The sequence below is a fragment of the Lytechinus variegatus genome, chromosome 17 (genome assembly GCF_018143015.1).
Source record: "Lytechinus variegatus isolate NC3 chromosome 17, Lvar_3.0, whole genome shotgun sequence".
Lineage (NCBI taxonomy): Eukaryota > Metazoa > Echinodermata > Echinoidea > Temnopleuroida > Toxopneustidae > Lytechinus > Lytechinus variegatus.
The window spans coordinates 21,586,659-21,592,814 of NC_054756.1; positions in this window are offsets into that span (position 1 = coordinate 21,586,659).

The following is a 6,156-nucleotide window of genomic DNA, read 5'->3' on the forward strand; positions in this document are numbered from 1 at the left end:
TTGTTCACGACTCTATATCAGACTTGCGTTCATGGATTACATTGTTAAACACATTCTCCGAACAAAAGAATGGTCACTGTTGTACAAGTTTGTTCAACGTATACCAGCAGAGCAGAGGCGTCGATCGGGGGGGGGGGGGGGGGGGGCAGGGTGGGCGATCGCCCCACCAATGAAAATATAGGGGGGGGGGCAAACATATCATTTTGCCCCCCCAATAATTCCGGATATGCATTAAAGAAAAACAAGATTGTAATGTTCAGCAAGCGAGACTGGGATACACAGCTCGTTCTTTATTTAAAATCGTGCTCAAAATGTCTGCTTTTCAGATTGGAATATAAAAATCATTTCTGTAGCAAAAACCCATACTTTTCATGATTAAATAGTGAATGTAGATGTCCCGTTTTCAGTTCTAAGCCTCAAAAGAACTCCTGCTTCGATTTTTTATCATTTTTTCTTGGATATATATCTTGATCTTTATCAAAAACGTCCATTAAACTCAATTTTTCAGCTCGAAATATAAAAATTTTCAGGTCGCGCTTCGCGCTCGCATCTATTCTTCTTTTAGATACAAATCTTAATCATTGGTACCAAAAATGCTTAGAATATCAAGTTTTCAGGTCAGAATATAAAGAAATTTCAACTCACTCTGGGCACTCGTAATGTACTATCTGTGTAGTGAGATATGTATCCTCCTCATGAGTTATTACAAACAGTCCTAAACAGGCACGCTTTTCCTGTCAGTACACTAAAAAAATCAGCTCGCGCTTCACGCTTCACAAATTAACGCTCGCATTAATTTGTTGGTGATCGAGATACGTGTCTGTGTCACATGAGTCATATATATATATATATATATATATATATGTGTAAAGTTATACATGTACAACAGCTTTTGGCAACTCTTTTTTATTTAAATATTGTAAAGAAATGGATATGAAGAGAACAATGGTAGGCGTAGCTTAAATCAAGGTTCCCCAGAGCTATCTACCCTTTGGAAAAATTGGTGATGCCGAAAAAATGTCTCTGCCGGGAATATATATATATATATATATTAGTGAATCCTTGCGCCCGTATTAGAGCACTTTTGAACTGCCAAATAAATGTACATCTGAAACAACGTCGGGATACTTAACATGCATTTAGGCTGCAAAAGAATACGACCAAATGATTACTGCACTTTATAACACAAAACTAGAGAATAGAGTCAAATCATTCTACGTGGTACTTCTATCATGGGACTGGGGGAGGGGTTGCCAAGTAAATATTGGGGATACGGTAAACATATCGATTTGCTCGGCCTAATAATTTTGAAAAAAAAAGTAATGAATCCATTGCAAAAATGTGTTTGAATTTATGTGAATGCGCAATCAAATCATCAAATTTGACATGAAAATACTATTAAATGTAAAAATTGAAAATTTTCAGGTAAGCTTCACGTGCCAAATTCTGCGTTATACTTTGTGCATTCTCTTTGCTCCCTCTCGCCATCCGAAACATGGATCGACACTCCTGACTATAAACGATATTTTCTTTTTAAATACGTTTAGCCTCAATCAGGGATATATAGCGACAGTACCATTTCTCCCCCCAAAATCAATAAAGAACGATAAAAATTCGGAGCGCTTTTTACATAACAGGATTAAAAAAGAGTAAAAACTTCAATAATATGGTATTGGTATTGTTATATTCGCGGTGGTTGAAGTATATTTCATTTCATTTATTGGTTTTTGCAACATTTTTCATAACAAGAGGGGTTAATTTGACAAAAAAAGAGGAGTTAATTTGACAAAAAAAGAGGGGTTAATTTGACAAAAAAAGTTGCAAGGCAGTCTCCTATATTGCAGGAGATCAATGACTTCATATACTCGCACTTTAATGGAGCAATGTAATCTGCATTCAGATGTTATTTTGCGAGGGAGCGTTTAGCAACAAGCGAGAAAATGTTGTATTTGAATAGAAAAACTCTGAATTTAAAAAGCACGCGACGATATGAAGGGAATATTACTTTACTCAATACGTAAGTACATGTACGCATATACAGATAAACGACCAGCTGCCTCAAATGTTATGTAATATAAAGTGTATAAATTTTAATTCTTTTAATGGTTCATGATGTCTTATTTTTGTTTTTTATTAAGAAACGGGTGTGAAATTATTTGTCTATGTTAGACTGAAGGGACAGTAACGAAAAAATGTCAAACTTTTGGAGAAAATGAAATAAATGGATTGAATTTTTACCATACGATATGTAGGAAGGCTGCTCGCAAATGACGCAACAAATAAATGATTAAAATTCTAATATTCTTTTTCTTTGATGGACTTTTCTCAAATCTTCAGTAATACTATTTTTTCCTGCAATTTTTACAAATCTTTTTTGTCAGGGTGAACTTCCCCTTTATTATGTGAGCGATAAATGACCACACTTAAGAAAATTTAATTAGTCCAGAATTATCTGATATCATCGTAAATATTCTTTTTTTTTACCTTTTCCGAACTGCACTGATGGAGTGGAATTGACCTAATATAAAAAAATATATATACCTAATAGAAAGCGGAAAGCCATTTTTTACAAGGGTAAACGTGTCCTCAAAGTTTGTATTTTTACATATCTTTGAAGAGCATTTTCATTTGGGGATAGGCGAATAAATATCCACATTATTCAAGAGCAAATGCTGAGGAAGAGCGGGTTCATTTATCTCAAAACCCTGAATGAAATTAACACTGGAATAAAAACGTTTCAGTGCGTATACAAAGGGAAATTCAATTTTCGAGGACTAATGTTAAACAAATAATAGAATATTATATTTTAAATTGACCAAAAATAGTAGAGAGAAGCTCTTGAACTTTTTACTCTTTCCGTACTTGCCCCTGCTAGACCACTCATGACACAACTAATTAATGTTAAGTCATCAGTAAGTATTCCATTTTTACAACTTTTTTTTTTTTTTTTTACAAATTTTTGCCAAGATCAGTTTGAAGACAATGTTGATAAATTTTGATATTTTTCACTGACTGGTCTTAATATAACTTGTAAACAAATATCATGTCAGCGGTATAATTAAGGTATCAATTATTAAAAATATTAATTAATATCTTCATAATTATGTTATAAATGCAAATTTTAATATTCAAGGACCCTTCCGTTTGGGCCCTTTTTAATTTTGATTTTCTTTATTTTTATACCCCCGTATAATATTATTTCAACCAGCAAAAATACCATTATTTATTATACAGCTGCTGACAGACATGAAAATACGTATTACTTGCCTTGAGCGATCACACTAACGGTGAAAGAGAACAGCAAAATGATGCACAAATACGATGTCATCTTGAAAAGAAGAGTACGTCTGATCTATGCAACAACCAACAATCTAAATGATGAAAATCAGGTGTGGCGGATTCGTATTATTACTTCTACCAATATTGCAGTGTGGGTAGTGTTACAATGGGGACACGCCCACCCTTTATGATTTGTCAACATACGAAACAAAAGGGAGGAAGAAAACTGAAGAATAACGGCGGCAGGCTGTGGAATAAGGGCTTACATTGTTGATAAAGGATCTTTCAATAGCAAAATAACAGCTTTGATGGCGCCGTGGTATAGTGGTTACGACTCTCGTCTTTCAATCTGAGGGACGTGGGTTCGATTCATAGCCATGGCATGTTTTCCTTCAGCAAGAAATGTACCAATATTCTGCTGCACTCAACCCAAGAAAGTGGGAAGAAATTCCTCGAATGCTTGAGCGCCTAGGTAGCCGAGCTAAAGCTGGGGTAAGAAAAGCACGGTCCACTGGGGGACCAGTTTTCGGAACCGAAGTGGCTAATACCGTGTTTACACATCGACTCGGCTCGGGTGTTGAGTCCGCCAGCCGGGTTGAACACTGCGAAGAAGGGATCAGAGATCGCGTTTATACGTACATATAAAAAGGCGAGTTCAACACGGCTCGCGGATCTCGAACGGAAGAAGAATTATGACGTCGCAAATTAAACGCGGGAAATTCACCGCCGGAATCGAATCTTGTCCGTGCGAACAACAACAATGCCAAAAGTGAAAGCGCGCGCAGTGACCTGGTCAAGAGAGTTCGACACGGCTTTCTGTTTACACACGAAAAAATTGCCGAGTCTGACTCGGCTCGCGGGTTGAAACCTACGATTTTGGCGGATCAAAAAAGCCGTGTTCGACACGGCTCGCGGATCACACTGATCGCGTTTACACAGCATAAAATTGCCGTGTTGAGCACGGCTCGCGTGTCGAACCCCCGAGCCGTGTCACTGTGTAAACACGGTATAAATATATCATAATTGTCGTTATTATTACTATTATTGTTATTGCTGTATACACAGTTGTTGCGTGCCCGGACAGGTCGTGTATCCAGACATTCAGTTTCTAATAGGCATTTGAATTTTTTTTTGCAGGCGAAATTTCTACAAATTTTAGTACAAAGTATTTGGTAATACTCTATAGAACAGATGACAATTACAATTTTCAATCCCTAGTTTTTTAGTCAAAGATTTTGATTATCCGGACACCTAATCCCACATCCTATGTCTTGATAACCTCACGATCGATTCTCATCCTCATACAGGTGGTCTGTCGAATGAGAGATCGTCTATGAAATTCACCAGACCGTTTAAGAAATCTTAGTTTCTTTGGGCTTAATTAAGGGTAGGCCTCTATAACAAATTGTGAAATATTTGTTTTAATGATTTTATCGTTTTTAGGGTATTTATGTTTATTTTTCCCAATAAAGAGCCCCTTAAAATGAATAGATAAATCATTTCTGCGTCTCATCATACTCTCTTGCTATTTATTAAATTCTAGATCCGCCCTGCTTGTGGGTGGGAACAAAACTTGTTTACAAAAATAGCAGATGTTTGGCACATCTTTTTTAATGTCGATGTCAGAATTGTTGAATCTGATTTATTAACGTCATTGCTTACTCTTCAGACAGTGAAATTGATTTTGATAAAAACATACGCGTGTAAGTGGTGTAAGTAGTAGAACATGTACTAGTAGTTGTACTGTGTAGTATGCAATTCATTGGTAATAACAAAAAGTTAAAGAAGAATTTTTAAGTTTCATGAGTTTCCACCAAAAATACAACAATGACTGTATCAGTTGAAGGATGTACTTTGCATTTTTGCGGTGCTTGTGTTTATGCATTTAAAGGGGAATCCAGCCTTGGCCATAAAATGTTGTGTTGGGAAGGCGAAAAAATAAATTAAATAGAATGGCGAAAGTTTGAAAGAAATCGGACAAGCAATAAGAAAGTTATTGCTGCTTTAAAATTAAGATCACTTATAGAATGTACATTTCAAATTGGCAACTGGGTAAGTAAATTATGACAAGGGGCAAGGACAACTTTCCCATAGGCCATGTACTTTATTATCAGAGATTTGTGGTTTTCTCCTAAGTACCCATTCCCCTTGGGCAGTAATCTAAATATAATCCAGGCAGTATATTGTTTTATGTCCTCATGAACGAAAAATACAATTTAAAATAAAACTTTTTGGAAAAATGACATTTTACCATAATATGCATTGGAGTACATGGAAGAGTAGTCCTTGCCTTACATCATTATGACATCCCATATGCGGCCAATTCGAAGTCTCCATGGGTATAGTGATTACCAATATTTACAACATTTAAAAATTCATAACTTTTTTGTTGTTTGTCCAATATTGATCAAACTTTCACCTATCGACTTGTCTGATTTTTCTTTTTCTTATAAAAGCAAGTTTTTATTTGGGTTGGATTCCCCTTTAAGGGTATCACCTCCTAATCTCTGCTTCCTAAAAACAATGCAATTACAGAAAAGTGACCCTTAAATGGGGAATTGCATTAAGCGTCTGGTAACATGGCCCTAGAAACTACTTTTTTTTCCACTGGGGGTGCTGATGTAAATTTGACAAGCAAAAATTACATATATTTAAAGAGGGTGCATTGAAAAGTCAAGGTCATTTTACTCCTGAGAAATTTGACAGGTAAAAAAAAAAGAAAAGATGGGTTTCAATAAAATATTTTGATTTTTTTTGTTACATTTATCCTTTTTTTCCCGACACCAACCAGTATCCCAGGGTTACTGTTTACAGAGAATAATACACGCAGCACCACTAGCATGCACCCTCGTTTCCCAGGGCCATGTCGCCCTCAGA